Source organism: Nelusetta ayraudi, unplaced genomic scaffold (genome assembly GCF_046127955.1).
Source record: "Nelusetta ayraudi isolate G7.1 ecotype Tasmania unplaced genomic scaffold, CSIRO-AGI_Nayr_v1 ptg000111l, whole genome shotgun sequence".
Classification (NCBI taxonomy): domain Eukaryota; kingdom Metazoa; phylum Chordata; class Actinopteri; order Tetraodontiformes; family Monacanthidae; genus Nelusetta; species Nelusetta ayraudi.
Genome location: NW_027466161.1, coordinates 1,272,501 through 1,291,330, shown reverse-complemented (window position 1 = coordinate 1,291,330; position 18,830 = coordinate 1,272,501). Strand labels below are relative to the sequence as shown.

Sequence of the window (18,830 nt, the reverse complement as noted above, 5' to 3'; positions counted from 1 at the left end):
ACACTCAGAGAGCCGCTGAAGAAATGCGAATACATGTTTTCCATCAGCTCCGTGTCGTAGCTTTGTCTGCTTGCGTCGGCCCTGGTTGTGCGTCTCTCATTAGTGGTAATGATACTCAAATGCTTTTTTTGTTGGAGGGTTCTCTCTCTTCCTCTCTCTCTCTCTCTCTCTCTCTCTCTCTCTCTCTCACTCGTTCATGACATGTTTTGATTGTCCTCTGGATGGATATTCAATAATCACTTGTTCCAACACAGGAGATGGCTTTCGTAATGTATGTTGCGAAGGCAGCGTGTGTTTGCTTAGTTAATGAGGAAACTCAGGCGGCAGCGGCGGAGGTTTACTAGTTTGCCAGCAGTTCTTCGGCAGCTGGATGGACGAGTTGAGCCCAGCGCAGCAGCAGCAGAGCCGCCAAACACTCCGACTTTTGGCAGCAGCCAGATTTTGACCCCCACGCATGAGCAGCGACTTCCGCTTGTAAAGGTTTAGCCTTATCTGGGGCGCGGCGCTAAGACGCAGCTTTTAAAATGATTGCAGGGCGTAAGTGCACCAAGGTCACCTCGGCTGCACCGCACTGGCAAAGATTACACTACTTAGCCTCACGGAAAGCCGGCCATTATGGCGGAGAGCTGATTTTACATGAAATATTGATGCCTTGAACAGACGTGCGGTGGTCCGCTGGTGGGGGAGAAAGACTCACAACACAACAGTCAACAGAGGGATTGTGTGCTGATGGTGAATGTGAGAGATTGTGTTTGTTGGATGAATTTTTGTCTCCTCCATAGAAATCAAGGGACGGGGAAGATGGGCAGATATTATGACCAAGAATCAATCATCTCATAGTTCACTTGGACCAGCGGTTCTCACCAGGTGGAGTCTCAGTACCACATTTACTCCACTAAAATAAAAATGCTAGCCCCACTTTCTGCCATGCGTCCACTAAGCCCCGATCCAAACAAAACAGCTCCACGGCCCACTTTTGGGTTGTGACCCACCAGTTGAGAAATGCAGACTTATGAATGCATCAGCAATCAGTTCATACACAGACAGATGTGTTGGGATGATGAATCATGCACGGTTGCTGCTAAATCCATATTCTACTTGGAAAATTAAAGATAGATAGATAGATAGACAGATAGATAGATAGTTAGATAGATAGATACATATATAGATAGATAGATAGATAGATAGATAGATAGATAGTTAGATAGTTAGATAGATAGATAGATAGATAGATAGAGACTTTATTGATCTCAAATTGGCAAACTGTGCTGTTGTAGCACTAACACAACACACATTAGAGCCTCACCAAGATGAAGTTTGAGTCCTAGACTGTTTGGGAGGAGTTTGGTGATTCTGCAGCTGATCTGAGTCCAAATAGGCAGAAAATGTGTTGCGTAGTCCAACTCCAGAGCCATAAGTACATCTGACACCCAGTGTATAGAGGACAATGGACGTCTCATCCTTCCATGAGTCACCACGGCAACAGCCTTTATTAAATTGGGATTTGATGATAAGCTGCACTTGACACATGGTTTTGATTAGGTTCATTTTGCCGCAGACATTTGGTTGATGTTCCTGTCAGGCTCAATTTACGAGCGCTGAGCCGGTCCGACTTCAGCGTCTCCTTCAAGGTCAGAGACGTGTCCACGCCGTGCGTCCGTAAAATGGACACAGAGGGCTGTTCTCGCTCAGATCAAGCTTATTATCCCCCCGGTTATGGATTGACCTTCTGCAGCGGCTGGAGCGTCTTCGATTTTAACTGGGGAAATTCGCACATCCATCTTTCCGACCTCGCAAAACTTCTGTGGATTCCACCGGCAGCCGCTCCTCCCAGACGCATGAGGAGGAGGAGGAGGAGGAGCGAGGAAGAAGCTGCAGGCCGAGGGACAAGGACTGCAGCTAGCAAGGCCGAGTATCAGTATCAGTGAGTACTGAAATACCCAGTACCAAAGTACTCGTACTCTTCTTGTTCTGTGGTACATCCATAATACTACTACTACTACTGCTACTACTACTACTACTACTACTACTACTAATAATAATAATAATAATGATAATAATAATAATAATAATAATAATAATAATAATAATAATAATAATAATAATAGTGTTTTTTGGTTTGAGTGTCCTTCAATAATCATAACACTTTGATTTCATTTGTGGTTAAACAGACTCTTTCTCCACCTGGCTTCCTACTGGCTGTGCTTGGGCTGTTGTCGGGCTGTTGTGGAGCTGTTGTTGGGCTGTTGTTGGGCTGTTGTCGGGCTGTTGTCGGGCTGTTGTCAGGCTGTTGTCTGGCTGTTGTCGGGCTGTTGTCGGGCTGTTGTTGGGCTGTTGTTGGGCTGTTGTTGAACTGTTTCTCTGTCAGCAGTTCTCCTGCTTCCTCCACTGTGCTTGGGAAGTAGTCTATCGGTGGTGAAAACACTGCTGCCCAGCGTGCAGGGCTTAGAGGAGGCAGCCAGGCTGCTCAGTCATGATTCCTCGTCCGGTCTATTTTCTTCCACGCAGAGGACAAAAAAGAAAAGAAAAGAAAAGATGTACGCAGACGACAGCCGAGTCCACATACGTCTCCTCCACCAGTCACCAGCGTCTTGGATCACACCGACCACAGCCATTCTATTTCTGTCAGCTGATTAATGCACGCCCACTCCCTCCCAGCCTCCTCTCTCTCTCACACACACACATACACACACACACACGCACACACACACACACACACACACTCTATCTCTGTCCCTCTCTCTCTCTTTCTCACAAGTTTTCTTGCTTTAGCCATGAAATCCATATCCATGATAAGAAAAGTGCTCGGCTGTGCAGAGATGGATTTTTTGGGCTACTTATGTGTTAGACTTATTGTATGGGATTAATGGTCATAAACGTAAGTGTGTGTGTGTGTGTGTGTGTGTGTGTAGGTGTGTCTGCATGTAAGACTCTGTGCTGACGAGCAACACCAGGCTCCTTTTTTTCCACCAGGCGACCACTGAATACCTGCTGCGCTACTTCGCTTACTGCGAGCGTACTCTGCATACTCTGTATTCACAGTGGAGCAGGTTTTGTGGCGGTCTGCCAGTTCCACCCTGGGTGGGTAATTTGACACCTCCAGTAAATCTCTACAGAGACAACGTTTTTATTTCCAAATGAGTAGTTAAAGCCCTCGCTCGGCTTTGGGATTGTCCATTGATTGTTTCTTTGGCCCCCGGGGGGAGCAGTGGAGTCTCGCCGGTCGGAGAGCTGCAACACCTTAATTGATGCACCAATTATTCTGTCAAAGTTTTGCGACACACAACAAGCAGCCGAGTGGTTTATTGAGCCGCCCGTCAGAGTCGGCCGGCGAGTTTGATGACGACACCCGGCACACAGCACTGTTGTTGATTTGTTTAGTGGTATGATAAGAAAAGCATTTTTTTTATGTTGAGATTGTGTTACACTTCCAATGCGAGCCATCGTGCTCCAAGAAGCCACACTCCAAATTCTGCTTCTTTTAATGGGGAGAAACAGAAATCACTCCAGCTGAAAGGCTGGAAGCTGGATTGGAGTTTTTCAAAATGATCTCTGTGGGACAGCGAGTGGCAGCTGGGAGGTTGTTGATGTTGGCCGTCGTGTGGTTGTGGCCCCTCTGGAAGGTGTTTTGGGGACGGCCGCTGCCCTCCAGAGCTTAAGCAAGGGTCTCCTACCACCGCGGGTGCGGGTCACTGGGCGGCAACGCAGCAAGGATGATGTGTGATGCGCTGCGGCTGGAGCCCAAGGCGCTTTAATGATCTGGAGAGAGGGATCATTGATAAAGATTGAAGGGCAATTGATCATTTGCGAGAGATGCTTGAAAGTGATGGCGCACACGCGGGGCCCCCTTGGAGCGCCGCGTCTAATCTTTTCCTCCACCCTCCATTACTTGCGGCTCTGAGCATATCGCGGCAGGAAGGTGAAGGCAATGTTAGATAATGGCGCTATCATTAGAATTACATTGGAACCCTTGAGACTTCAAAAAGGGTTCCTTACAAAAGCAATTATGCAAACTGTTTGTCTCCGAGGGCTTCTGGTGCCGCAACATTGTGTCAATAGCCTCAAACGTGATTCGCTAAGTAGGACTCAAGGGGCCTCGCGAAATGTCATTGCAAGGAGCCATTTGGGCCGTCCTGTGGAGTAAACGCCGGCTTGTAAAGGTGCTGAAAGACTTGAATGTGTTTTGTTGCCAACTGCAAAGAGCAACAAGTTAAAACCCTCACAAGATGCACAGTTTGACGCCGCATTATTCTCTGAAACAAAGATCTGCAGTCTCCTGGGCTTGCACTGTGTGTGTGTGTGTGCACTCCATCAACACCCACCGACCTGTCTTTTGTAGAGTGTCAAGGTGCATCTCCCTCAGCCATCACAAAATGAATTTCCAGAAAGAAAACGTACTGTAAACCTTTGCAGTTTTAACAACCAGAGCAACAAATTGAAAAAGGTTCTCGCTTCTCAAGCAGAAGAACCACTGAGCTTTGTTTTGGAGATGTTTTGTGCTTCTCTGATGGGGAAACGCATTATTTCTAGCTACGCAGATGATGGTGTGATGTTTACTGGGAAACTCTGGGAAGGAGAACAATCTCTGTCTGAACATGAATAAGACCAAAGAGATGGTGGCGGACTTCAGGAGAAAGCCCACCCAGCATGTCCCTCAGTCCATCAATGGTGCTGCAGTGGAGAGGGTGAGGAGGACCAAGTTCCTGGGTGTACAAATCTCCGAAGACCTGTCCTGGAGTACCAACACAGCATCATTCGCCAAAAAAGGCTCAACGCTCTCCCTGCTCTGCCCCCCCCCCCCCCCCCCCACACACACACACACACACACACACACACACTCACACACACAAAGACTATAGACTACCTCCCCCTATCTGCGCTACACGCACTACCTCACCTTACGGTGAATACTTTGTATAGTTTAGCTTAGTTTATAGTAATTTATTATACCAACAGTGTTTTCCCCTGCCTTGTCTTTTGCTGATTTTAATTTAATTATTTTTGTTTTATTTTACCTTATTTTATTTATTTATTTATTTTGCCTATTGCACCGTGGGTCTGTGAGGACTGACATATCATGTCATGACATATGTCCAGTATGTGTGTGATGTTTGACAATAAAGTTGAGTTGAGAGATGTGATGGACTAGAAGTGTCTTGCTACCAATCACACACACACTGACCACGACCTCTCACTCTGCAGCAGGGATGTAAACTAAGACAAACATCTTTTTTCATTCAGATTATTCAGACTGTCCCTCATTGAGTAACCACTATTGCTGTTTCAAAATATTTGTACTAATTAGTGCAAAACAGCACAACGACAAACCAATTGACATTGGACGACTCACAACAGCCAATTCAGTTCAGAGCCATTCACGGCCGTCACGACACTGTGAGCGAAGCACTGATGGGGGCGCTGCAACAGCCGCCACAAATAAAGACCCAAGGTCTTCTTTTGATTCTGAAGCGTTGGGCCGCTCCTGCAAAAACACAAAACAGATTGCAGTGACACAGCTGAAGCAAAAGAGGAATTACACACACACACACACACACACACACACACACACACACACGCACACACACACACACACACACACACACACACACACACACAGATAAATCCTATCCTTCACTCACAAATAATTTGTAGAAAAAAGTGGCTGTTGCTGTATAAACACATGATAATTATTATATATTTTCAACGGCCTTCAACTTGTTTGCATGAATACAGCAATGAAGGTGAACTATTAGTTAACAAAAGTTAAATTCACCAAACTTTAAGATCTTTTAAAGGCAGTTTTGATCTCTGCTGTATCATCGTGGTTCACAACAAGATCTTTAAAAAAAAATCATTTGGGTGAGGCAATTTTTTATGTATTTTTTGCCAACTTTAAATTTAAAATAATTAATTTAAAAAAAAAATCAGATAAATTTGAATTTATTTCCATGTTTTGTGCCTCACTCACTGCTTGTGATGCCTGTCAGGGAAACAAACTCTATTCTTCTTCCCTCCTTCTCTCTCAGTCTGCTGTGACGTTTCCCTGCTATGGAGCCTTTTGTGTCTCCCGATGTGCGTTAGAAACTGAGCGAATGTGCTGTAAGGACTGGGGTCACAAAGCAATAATAAAAAGCACTCTCAGCTGAAAAAGCAGCAGGCACAGTGGTTTATCCAGGGGTGACACAGCGTGCGTGGCGGCGCCGGCTTTAGCCGAGCCCACCTTGGCCTATCAATCGTTGGGGAGACCTTTTAGTCCAGCCGCCTCCCGTGGTACTGGCTGTTCTCCAGCTGGGAGCAGCCAGCTTTTATTGGTTGTGGTGTCAGTGGGAAGCGGTCGCTGGCCTGCTCACCTTTAATACCCAGATTTCTTGCCAAGGCTGCCGTAAGCCCCTCCTTTACTTCAGCAATCACCAAGAAGCTCTGGTGAAGTGTGAGGGTCGAGAAGTGAGTGATAGGCGCGGGACTGCTTTGCTGCTGCTCTTCCTGAAGATGAGGAAGACAACCTTGTGTTGTACTGCCAGCGGTGAAGTGTGAACCTCGTGCGGGTTATTGAAAGCAGCTCGCCAGCTGTTAGAACGCAGCGTCCAAACCAACAAACCAACTCCAGCGGTGCGGACGTTCTTCCTGAATGATCCAGCAGATTGCACCCATCTGCCAAAAGCAGCACACTTAGCCCTGTGTTTACAGCTTTCTTCAGGGACACTGCAGGGCTAACCTGGGAGAGAGAGAGAGAGAGACCACTCCACCCTTTGTGATGTCACAATGGGCTGAATTCCAGAGCTGTGTTTGAAGCACACACTTTTAGTGAAAGTGGAGTGAGAGAAAAGTGCATGAGTTGGACTTCGCTGATTTCTGGTGAATTCACTGACATTTGGTTCAGATGTATAATATTGTTAAACAACATTTGCACAATAGGGGAACTTCCACTTCATTAGCAACTTTGTCTGCAGGGCAGGGGTACAGATTGTTCATATGTTTATAGCTGTGAGATATCATCAGTTACAGCTACCACCTGAGTTGAGATTATTAATCGTTCTTGGTAACAAAAGTCAATCACCATGTCTTGCTGTCTGCTGAGAAGTCCACTGACAGTGAGAAACAGCCAGCTGTCGTGACAAAAGTGAATTTCTTTCAAAACACAGGAAGACAACTCGTCTTGAGATGATCACATTTCCCAGCATACTTTTACTGCTGCAGCTAATTGGGCTGATTGGACGCAGCTAAAGGTCAGACCGTCAAACGCGGCCGTCGATCCCATTTTGTGGAGCATCCAGAGGAGGGCGAGTGGCCGCCAGTCGGCATCATTAAAACCAGATGAGATTCATGGCTGCGTGTTTGTGCTGGCAACAAGTCAGAGCTGCCTGAAACAAACTAACAGTGCTGAACAAAACAGACTTTTCTTTTCTTCCTCCCTCTGCGCACTGACAAGCTTCCTTATTAGAGTAAGAGAAGATGTCCCAAGATGCCCTGAATTTCAATTAGGGGTAAGAAAACATAATTTATTAAATATTTTCCTTCCGAATGTGTCAAATGTTGACTGACATCCCAGAAGGTTGGACTACATTTGAGAAGGTGGATCAAGTGTAATGTTGGGAGTCTGGTGCTCCAGTGGGAACAGGAAGGACTCTTAGTGAAATGGAAAACCCTTCACAGTCCTGACATATAATTAAACTATGATCAACATTCAACTTATTAGCATCACCGTCCATCTCCATATGAAATGCAGCTCTGTGGACGTCTGGTCTCCAGTCGGGACTTTAATAACGACTGCTTCCAAGAAGGCAAAGAGTTAACGTGCAGTGAGATCCACCTCGGGTTCAGCTCTTTAATATTGACGGGCATGTACTACTTAAACTATACTTTAGAACAGTTTTATACACAGGGAGGAGCAGCGATGTTCCACATCCGCCAGACACTCCCAGGAAAGTCGTGCACTTAATGTCACAGTCGGTATGCTATGCATCAACAGCCTTGTAAAAATAAAGTTGGATTAATCTTTGGCAGCTGGGGTGGGGAGGGGGCGGGGCTACGTCCCAGAGCTTCATCGCAGTCCAAGAACACATGCGGAGGTAGACAGTTTGCATGAACTCATTCAGAAGTTCGCACCTGCCTTGTCGTGAGCAGACGTTTGACCTGCGGCGAGTCTTCAACTCATCTTCCGCCTCTTCAGACTTTCCTCCAATTTGTTTCTGAATCCATCACCTGTGAACAGAGTCAAAGGTCTCCAAGCTTTCCACTTAGCAGCACTTTTTGGGAAAAGTCCTATCCTGAACATTTTCCCTGATGTCCATCGAGAAGCTCCGAGTTTGGAGCTGCTGGAGGAAACATTTTGACTTCCTCACTGTTGGAACCGTCCCCTGTGTAAATACCACTGACCGTTATTCTCAAATGTTTTGAGTTACGTAACTAATAACATAAATCTTCTAGTCCATTTGATGCCTACACATCCGTGTAGATGCTACGCACCGGACCAATCACTGAAATCTTGCCAAGGCCACTAAGGAGTAGACTAGAAAGCATCTTTTCAAGTGAGAAAAAGCCTTCAGTTGCGCTTTTTGTTCTCTTTCAGTGGGAGAAGACCGGTCAGCTCTTATAAAACAACAGCAGCAGCAGTGTCTGCGCTATTTGTAGCAGCCACGTCTCTTCTTCTTTTTGCAGAGAGCAGAATTCCTGCACTGCTTTTGTCACCACTAAAAGGCTGGTGACTGCTTCCAAACGCTGAGTTTACTTTACTTTGACTTTACACTGGCGCTCAGCAGGGACGACGTCTTGACGTCTTGGTCTGCACTGCAAGGCCAGGGCATCACTGAAGGACCAGGAGCCCCATGAAGAATCAACCTCATTAGACCGCTCACGTTCACCTTCTACCAAGTCACCTGCAGAGGTTCCTTGGACCTGGCCGGCGCCCACAGACCGGCCCGTCCCTGCACCATCCACTCTCATCACTGGCAATGAGCCGCTGCCCCTCCCCCACCAGGAAACAACCAGACGCAGAGGAGCTGAGACGCAACGCTGGGGACACCTGCACAACGGCAGGAGTCACTTACTGGGAAACGGCCAGAACCAAGGAAGAAATAATAGAGTGGCGAGCGCTTCCTCTGCTAATTACCAGCAAGGAAACTGTAGCCGCATAATGAGATTGTGCTGACACAGTGCAGCAGCCCGAGTCAAGGCAGTATGTACCAGAGCAAATCTCACCACTGTGTTATTGCCTGGCTCACTGTGTGTGTGAGTGTGTAAGTGTGTGTGTGTGCGAACGGCTGAACATTTGTACAGTTGCTGTTTGCCTCCACAGACGAGGCAGGTTGAAGGTTAACTGGTTTGATTTGCTGCTGCAGGTTTGACCCCACCCCCCCTCCCCCGCCCCAAACACACACATACCAGTACGTAATACGACGGCTCCCTGTGAAACATGACCAGCGTGTCCTCCGACACCACCCCAGCCATTAAGAGGCTCAGAACAGACGATGCTATTATGATATAATAGCAGCGGCGTATGAGATGACACATTTCAGTGCGCTCATCCAAACACAAGCGAAGCCGTGTGACTGGTTGCTGCTGCTGCTGCTGCTGCTGCTGCTGGGGGTGACGGACCAGGTTCCTGTGAGGAACCAGCCAAACCTGTTGGACTGTTTTTGTTCCTGCTGATGAAAATCTGATGACACCAAAGCCCAATAGGTTTAACTTTTATTACCGTATAATTATGAGACAATATTTTTATTGCACCCAGTCGCCACAAATGTGAAGCGGTTCCATGTAATAAAATGTAATTGCCCATCAGTCACTGTTTAGCATATTATCAGCAATTGCAGCTCGATTTTACAAGCCCAGGTTCAGTTAGCGCCCTGGCTTTCATCATTATGAAGGCTGAAATGTTACCTGCTGCTAACAGAAAGGTGGCGCTACACCTCCATAGTCATGGGCCTGCTCTTTAAGGAAATACCAATATTATTGTGAATGGACAGACTTCAGTGTTTAGTGACACTATCTGATAGACCAATAGGATTTTGTGCCAATCGTGCATCCATTTGAAGTCTTCGCCTTGGGTCTCTCACTGCTTCACCAACAGTTGAGCCCATGAAGACATGAAGGTGCAGTTCTGCCACAGACTGCAGGTCCCACCGGGAGCTTCTATGAAAACACCACGTCTGGCTCTGCTGGGTTTGTGTTGTGAACATTTGAAGCCAGTGTTGATGGACGCAGGTCTGTTTTCATTGGCTGATGACAGACGCTGCTGGTGTCGTCACAAACAAACGCTCCCTTGCTCTGTCTTTCTTTCTTTAAAGGAAATGCCGAGTAACAGAAATGTTACTGTGGACGATGTGGATGAATTTTTTTTTTCTTGTTGCTTTTTTCAAACGTCTGCTGTCTGCAATCAGCCGGTGTTGTTTTAAAGGCTGCGTTTTGTCGCTCCTAGTGAGTAGAACACATCTCGTGTGATTCCGCCAGGGCCTCAGAGTGAACGGAGTGAACAGAGTTAATGGTGGCAGCCGTCAGCCTCTTCACAGAGTGACAGAGTGAGAAGAACAGTCCCGCTCTGAAATGAGGCGGCAGATGCGAACCATTAGCTTTGTGCTAGCTCAGACGTTTCCATGGTGGGGCGGCTGTGTGTGTGTGAGGGGGCGGGGGGGTGTTAAGGAGTGAATAAGTTGTCTGTCACTGGCTGAAAACGTCTCTGGCAACAAAAGCCAAAGGGAAAGAAACGCTGTTTGTAAAGTCATGAGATTTATTTTTTAATGTGCAGCGGACGAAAGAAGCGGTGACCATGTGACCACGTGGTGTCGGACTGCCCGCAAGAAGAAAAGAGATTTTGAAATTGGCAAATCCACTCCGACTCCCTGGGGTTTTCAACTCAGCCGTACAAAGAAAAAAAAACAAAGGTCTAAGAAAAGCAGAAGTCTGTCGAGTTTTCCTTTTCGCATTAATACCAATAATTTTCCAATAAGGTTGCCTTCAAAATAGACAAATGGAGAGAAAATACCTGTCACGGACCTCAGCCAGCTTAGCTGAATAGAATAGAATAGAATAGAATAGAATAGATTCTATGCTGAATGTGTGGTTTTCCGGTGCAGTGTGGCTGCTCTGACCCTGCTGCCCTCTGGCGCCCCCTTCACTGCGTCAACACCGTTAAACGCAACAAGGCATTTGAAAACTAAGCCCTGAGCTTCTTTAAGCATTTTATGTGTGTGACATCAGCCGGAGCCGTGACCGCTGACCCGCGTCTTTGTGCAGAAGCTTTTGTGAGGTGTAAAGGGATTTAATTATGCAGAGTCCGTCCGTCCGTCCGTCTGTCCTGCCGACAAGGCCGCCAGTCGGCAGCAGCGGAGACACTTTACATGATGGACGCCCCCAATGAAACGCCACCAAACGGGGGGGTGATTCCCATGCGTCTGCTCTTAAAGACGTTTATGTTCATAAAGGCACCCTCTGATTGGACGAATGCCTCCGTTTTCCTTTGACTCTGTTTCCTCCAATCATCTGATTCAGCATTTGGTTCATTTATTCATTTATTTATTTATTTGTTTGTTTGTTTTAACCTCAGCAAACCCTGGAGATTCTGTTTGTAGGGAAATCATAATTTCTAATAAGCATGTATGTATGCACCGGATGTATTGTTTCTGCAAGAGTTTTTAGAGTGATGTGTGTGTGTGTGTGTGTGTGTGTGTGTGTGTGTGTGTGTTTGTGTGTGTGTGTGTGTGTGTGTTAGTGTGTGTGTGGCTTTCTTTGACTTGACCAGTTTTTTGTGTTTGAGCCCCCAAAGGCTTTAAATTAGAGCTTTTCGTTTGAACAACACTGGAAAACAAAGAAATAAAAGAGGGAAAAAATCCCAGGCCGCATGAAGCAACATTGCATCATATAAACAACAAGAGTAACAACAGAGAGGAATCAGTGTGTAGATGTGAATGTGTTGGCTGGGGGGGGAAATGAGACGAGACCTCCAGCAATCACTCAATGGATCCACTTGGATTTGGCTGTCAACAATTTACTGAAGCCAGGGCGGCTTTAACGTGATGGAAATCCCCCTCCTGCCCTCTCGGTGGCGCTGGGGTGACAACACACACACACACACACACACACACAATAACTGACCCACAACAGAAGAAAAGAGATTAATTTAGCTGCTCCTCCACTGCTGTCTGGAAAACAGAGGAATGGGCTGTGATTCAGCCATGGATTAGATAGTGTGTGAGTGTGTGTGAGTGTGTGTGAGTGTGTGTGTGTGTGAGAGAGAGAGAGAGCGAGAGAGAGCAGTTATCTGTACTATCGGAGTGCTCGCCCTGGCTGGAGATGGAGGGATGGTAGCATCTTTTACTTGGGTGTGTGTGTGTAGGGGAGGGGGGGCGCCTGCGCATGAAAAAATAAATAAAAAGAGGGTGGTGGTGGTGGTGTTTGGGAGGCGAGCAGCTGGATATGAGAGAGCTGCATTGGGAAACACTGTCGTCTCACTGCTCTCTGACCCACAACAGGAAGACAAAGGTTGGATGATGCTTCTTATTTTTGTTTTCCTGAAGGCGGCTGATTGGCTGCAGAATGAGGAGAAGCTGAAGCTGCTGGTCAGAAGGTCGAAGCTCCTCCACTCCATCCACACTGGGATCCACAATGGTTGGTTGAGTCTCCACCGAGTGTGTTGATCAACAATCCCCAGTCCTCCCAGTCTGAGACCCAGACCCTGAAACAGTGTTCTAGAGACTAGCAGCAGCACCGGCACCGGCACCAGTCCAACCTCCAGCACGAGCAGCACCAGCACCAGCAGCAGCACCAGCACCAGCACCAGTCCAACCTCCAGCACCACAACACTTGAATCGTGAACCTCAGCTCAGCTCCTCATTTTTTGTTAGCGTTATTTTGCTGCGGTCAGTCAGCCGCTCGCTCGCTCAGTGAACATCTTGAACATCTTCATCTCCATGACGATGATGCTGATGGTCCTCCCTCACCCCCTCCCCCCACGGCCGCCGGACGACAGTGGTATCGATGGCGGCCGTCGCCCACATCGCTCACAAACCTTTCTGCCACGTTGTGGCTTTTAGCAGCGCCGTCATTAGCTCGCTGCCACCCCTGTGTGCGTGTGTGTCGTCACCCCCTCCGCACCCCCACCCTGCCAGCCGTATCCTCCTGGCTGTGACGGGATGTTATTAGCGTGCGTGACTGATGCCTTCTCCAATCTGTATTTGTGAAGGTTATTTTGCATTTTGCGAGGATAAACCGCATGTCAATAAAGAAGCGCCAATCCAATTCCCTGCACGTTATGCTGCGACATGCAAGGCTGCATCACAATACACATTCATTCAGGCTCTCGGCCATTCACAGCCTCTTTTCACTGTAGTTTCCCAACACAACGCTGTTTGTCATTTTTTGTTTGATTTGTTTTGATTTGTTTGACCAAACAAACAAAATAAAAGGAGGGGGGGGGCAAATGCCATTGTACAGTGACACATGACGAATGAATCAGTGGCTTTGTGTGTGTGTGTGTCTGTGTGTGTGTGTGTGGAGGTCGTGCAGATCAACGTCACTGCACAACGACTAAACAATTGATTTCGCTGCATGACTTTCTGTTTCCGATTTTAAATATCAAAAATACGAATTGCTCTTTGTAATTTTTTTCTTTTCTTTCTTTGACAGCTTATTAAATATGAACAGAGAAAAAAGCCGAGCTTCCCTCAGCGCTGATATCGGCGGAAATCTTTGTTTTTATTGGTAGATCAAAAACTAATTAACGCATCATAAACCTTTCAAGTTTAAATTGTAAAACTGTCGAGGTGATGATTTTAATGCATTTTTTTTTTTTTAAAGGACTTCAAAGCTGTCGACAAACAAAAGATTAACACAATAATGATCTTACAACGAGGGCTGAATATGCAGTGATGGAATTTTCTCTGTCTTTGAGGAACATTGATTACTGGTTGGCTCTGCCAATGTCAAAACCATCCGGAGATGTTTTGGTTTTAAAATTCAGACACATGAAGGTGGAAGTCTCGCTGCAGAGATGCAGCTTCATCAGTAGCTGCGGTTCCATGATCCCGAGAACTGTGCAAAAACTAAATATGGCAATAAAAACTGGTGATGGGAACAGCTTCACCATTCAATAAAAACACCTGCAAATCACAATTGTACTTTGTTTAAATGTTAGAAATGTTGCTTTTATTTGGCAATAACTGTCATAGAAACTCAGCTTGTGACTGTTTTCTAACTTTGGCTACAGAGAAGCTTCCGCAGCAGCAGCCTGGGAGGCAGCTGGACATGTGGAGGGGGGGGTGTCCAGCTACCTTTGTTGCCACACCATGAATTCATAAAGAGCAGGGAAGGAGAAATAATTATGGCTCCACTGTTTCTCAGCTTCTTCTGTCTGTGCTGCTCCAGAAAAAAACACGACAGCCAGTGGCTGTGGAGCTGTCGCCTCTGTCGCCTCCTGACGAACAGAATAATAAAGCAGCTGAGCCCACACGGCCCAGTGTGGCGGCTGAGCACCGCTGGTCTTACTGGTCAGGACCTGCTCAGGGTCCATCCAGTCTGTGAAGCTCCTCAGTCGTCCAGCTCGGCTGAATGCAGAAGGTCAAGTTGAGGGAAACTGAAGAACAAGTCGACTTAACCTCCCACCTTGAGGAACACACATCTCATCTCTCTTCTATCTTCCTCTTCAGACCAAAAGAAAGATAGAAATCCAGCAGAAAGCGAAGACGTGACAGAGACAAGTGGTCTTGTGTTTGTGTTTGTGGAAAAAACACCAGATGGTTTTATGTCGCGCTCAATGAAGATGAAGTTACAAGTTTAAAGGCTCCGTACTTTTTGAATGGAATTCATTTATTGACATTACACAATGAAGTACAATGGAATATGAAAGTGCCTTCCTACCAGTGAATACATTAAATAGTATCAAAAAGCAATACATATTGGTAAAACATGACTAATAAACCCTCCTAAAATAAAAGACCCCAGCCAGACAACAGTCACTGACGACACTCATGATCTCCTTCAGTTCTGTCAGTAGAATCCATGATTTCTACTGGACGTTCCCAGTTGGACAGTGTGTCCAACTGCTCGTGCTTTATCCCATCTCCAGCTAAGGACCATTGAGAGGAAGAGGGCACTATGGGCTGCAGCTCTCACCTCCAGAGTGATTGAAAGTGAATAAAGCAAAGAGGTTTGTGTTTGGAGTCGTCGCCTGCTGCTGCTGAGAGCAACAATCTGAGACATCCTGCGTCAAAGCACCTTCTCATTGGTCGCTGAACGTGAATTGTTTTCACTGCACTGACGGGAGCTGATACATAAAGCTAAATATACGTTCAACCTGTGAAGAAACAGCAGAAAGCTGCAGCCACGATGGGGAGGTGGTGTGAAGCTCCCGCTGGTTCTCCCTCCACTTCAGCTCTGGCAGCTGATGAGACAAATGAGGGAGGATGAAGCTGATTGGCTGAAGAAGCGTTTGGAGGCCATGATAAAATGAAGGAATCAGTGGGAGAGAGAAGACTGGATGATGGCAGAGAGAGAGAGAGAGAGAGAGAGAGAGCGAGGAGACTGGATGATGCTGTTGCAACATATCTGAGAGGACTGTGAGGAGATTCAAGAACAGAATATTTTTATTTGCCACATCACTTCCCATGGCAGTGGGTTAGTGTTGGTGTAACAGAACTCGGAGTGATTGTGCATTGTGAGGAATAAAGAAAGAGTAAAAAAAAAAGAGAATTTAAAAAGTGGCAAAGTGGCAAGAAAAATACAAGTTTGACAAAAATACAAAGTTATTAAGATTTAAAAAGTGGCAAGTATGGATGTTTGAAGTGTTATACAATACGATATAATATGATATGATATAATATAATATAATACAATTAGTTGCAAACAATGGAATGCATTAATATGACTCTATTCCAGTATAATACATGGTAATAACAACTTGCTAATTTATTCAAAATCGGAGCGTTTTTCCCCTCCAGGTTGTTTTCATGTGTTGCTGTGATGAAGGATGGACTCCAGTTGTTTGCAGTGTGGGTCGACGCCATGTGACCAGAGCCCGTCTGAAGGCTCAGTGCAGTGCGACTACATATTAGGGACGGTGCGGCCGGCGTGCCAGCAGCGTGCAGGAAGACAGCGGAGCCAATCAATTATTGACGGGAAGCTTTCAAAGCCGCTGGTCGCTGTTGTTCTGTGGCTCAGAGGGCGGCGGCGGCAGCGAGAACCCTTATTTATTTTATTCAACATTTTATTTAATTTCACTGAGTTAAAACAAAACAATTAGTGACACAGACAAACATTCCCAACTCCTGAATGAAAGGATGAAAGGGAGCAGAAAGAAGAATCATCTGCCCTGAGGTCAATCCCTGAGCTAACCGGCTAAAGCTAATTTGCCCCCCCCCCCACCCCCACCCATCATCCTTTCTTTTTCAGTTGTTTCATGCTGGCGTGAGCGGCGCTGCGGACGCTGACGGCTGTTGGTTGGTCGGCACGAAGCGAAGCAAAGCGATCTTCATCGTTCCTCCAGGACGAGGACCGAGATGGAAACGCCTCCAGTGGCAACGCAGGCTGCAAACAGTGAAGCTGGGAATGTGAACCAGTCAAACTTTATTCCAAGTCGGCCGCGTCCGAGGGGAAACACAATGACGAGTGACATTTAGACCAGAGGAGCACTTTGAATTATTATCTCTGCGGTGTTTGTTTCCAAGCCAGCTGAGCGCTGATCCGGAAGGAGGGAGGGAGGGAGGGAGAAGCCCCGCCCCAAACCACCACCCCACGCCCCCTCCCTCCAGGAGTGCTTTCTCAGCCAGTAGAGAGGGAGGACGCCCTCACTCACGGTGCCTCGGCCAAGCATGAACTGATACGCTGATGACATTCGCATGTAGCTGCTGCTGCTGCTGCTGCTGCTGCTGCGACGCCTGACTGGCTGCTGCTGCAGCTGCTGCTGCAGCTGCTGCTGCGGGGCTCCTCCTGCTCCTGCGCTGGAGAAGGTTGAGGAGGCGGAGGAGGCCCACAGGTCTGATTATATTCGTCAGGCCGCGTTCACTTTGTTTTAAACCACACGCAAACTGAGAGGAGCTGGAGCAGCTCTGTCAGCTCCAGACTGCTGCTGCACCTCCGGTGCTGCTACTGCAGGTCACTTCCTCCCACAACTGCACTCCATAACATCATCTTCTTAAAGACTTTACACTTCACAAAGGTGCAATGAAACTCTTAATTCTGCCTCAGTATTGTGTAGATTACTGTAAATAATCCAACTGTCCATTTTTTCATTTCTTCCTCTATGAATATTTTATTTTTATTTCTTTATTTTTGATTCATTCACGTCATTTTCCTTCTCTTTGCACTACTGCAAGGCTGCAATGTGTGATTAATTGAGGTATTCTATTGTATTCTAAAAACAATCAGCAATGTTGTGTTATGTGAACAACTTTCCTCAGCAGGTTTTTCCAAAACCACTTTCACTGCAGTACAAACACACATTTAACACAACTGTCACAAATACAACTGCAATCGCGGCTGCCTGTCGTGGTATCAGCTCGTATTTTACGAGTACGAGTAGTATCGGTACCGATGCCTGATACTGGTCTTGGTGCTGATACCCAACGGTGGTATCGGTATTGGTGCAACCCTCACTCATGAGCAGAGCAGTTGGCTGCAGTTGTGTAGCTCCTCCCTGGGTGCAAAACTGCTTCCAGGTCTTGGTGCTGATCTTTGAGGTGGTTGGTTGGTCGTGAAACGCCTCCCTGGGTGATGATGCAACACAGCTACTTTTGCGAGCTGTGTTTCCTGTTTTGTCGTTAGTGTCATTAGTTTGACCTCGTTTTGATTGGTGGATCACCTCCACCTGTGTGGAGATGTGTGTGTGCTGCTGCCGATTGTCCTCACCTGCCCTCCCTACACTCATGTTTCATGATGAGTGAAGTCGTGCCAGCAACAACTGCGACGTCTTTCCATCTCCGCATCATTCAGAGTGAAATCTTGTTTGTACTTGGGCGTCCTTGTCTAGAGTGGTTTCTGGGTACTTCTGTGTTTTCCTCTTTGATGGCGCTTTTGTCTGAGATACCGAGGTCCTTCAGTCCTTCTCAGTTCACTGCATTATGACGTCATCAGCCTTTCATTTCCATCTTGTCCTGTGTTTTTTTTTTGAAGCGAGGTAACAGCTGCACTTGTTGCTCTCAATCTATTGGCCGTCAGTCGGACTGTACTGAGCCACGATGTAGCAGCTCTGCAGTGATGGGGTGATGAGATGAAAGGGTGGAAAATGATCGCAAAATGAAACGACCACCACGCGGATCAGGAAAGAGTCACAGCAGCTGCGTTTCCGGAAGCGACAGTTTCTCGCAAAATAAAAGCGACATTTCTAAATATTTGGACAAAGTTCAATTGTGATTTGCAGGTGTTTCCACTGAACTGAATGGGGAGAAGCGCATCAGCTGTAATTCTGGTCAAATGTCATCCAGTGAAACGCCAGTGTGAGGAGGATGGAGGGACAACATTTCCCACGTTAATCCGCATTTGGATGTTGTTTGCTGTCAAACGGAGTCGAGCTCCATCTCCAGGTTTTATTGCCGTATTTAGTTTTGCGCAGTTCTAGGGGTCACGGAAACGCCTCTCTGTCTGTCACGTGACCTCCCTGCATCACGCCAACCACCCACATGGTTCGCAACCACCAACCCAGTCAGTCATCCTCCTGGCCAGACACACAGGAAGTGCAGTGTGATGGCAGGACGAGACGTCTGGCTCCCATCAGACGGTCAAACTGGCAGTTTGTCTTTGAGATCACAGGAGGCAACAAAGGAGCAGCAGCCGACATGTTCGACAACACAAGGAAAAGAACTGTGTGTGTGTGTGTGTGTGTGTGTGTGTGTGTGTGTGTGTGT

General features: G+C 46.9%; 1 protein-coding gene across 1 annotated transcript in view; it reads left to right on the top strand.

The window, feature by feature from the left end:
* Window positions 1-18,830, top strand: part of lingo1a (leucine rich repeat and Ig domain containing 1a) — a 90,183-nt gene that overhangs the window by 48,215 nt on the left and 23,138 nt on the right. The window lies entirely within an intron of this gene.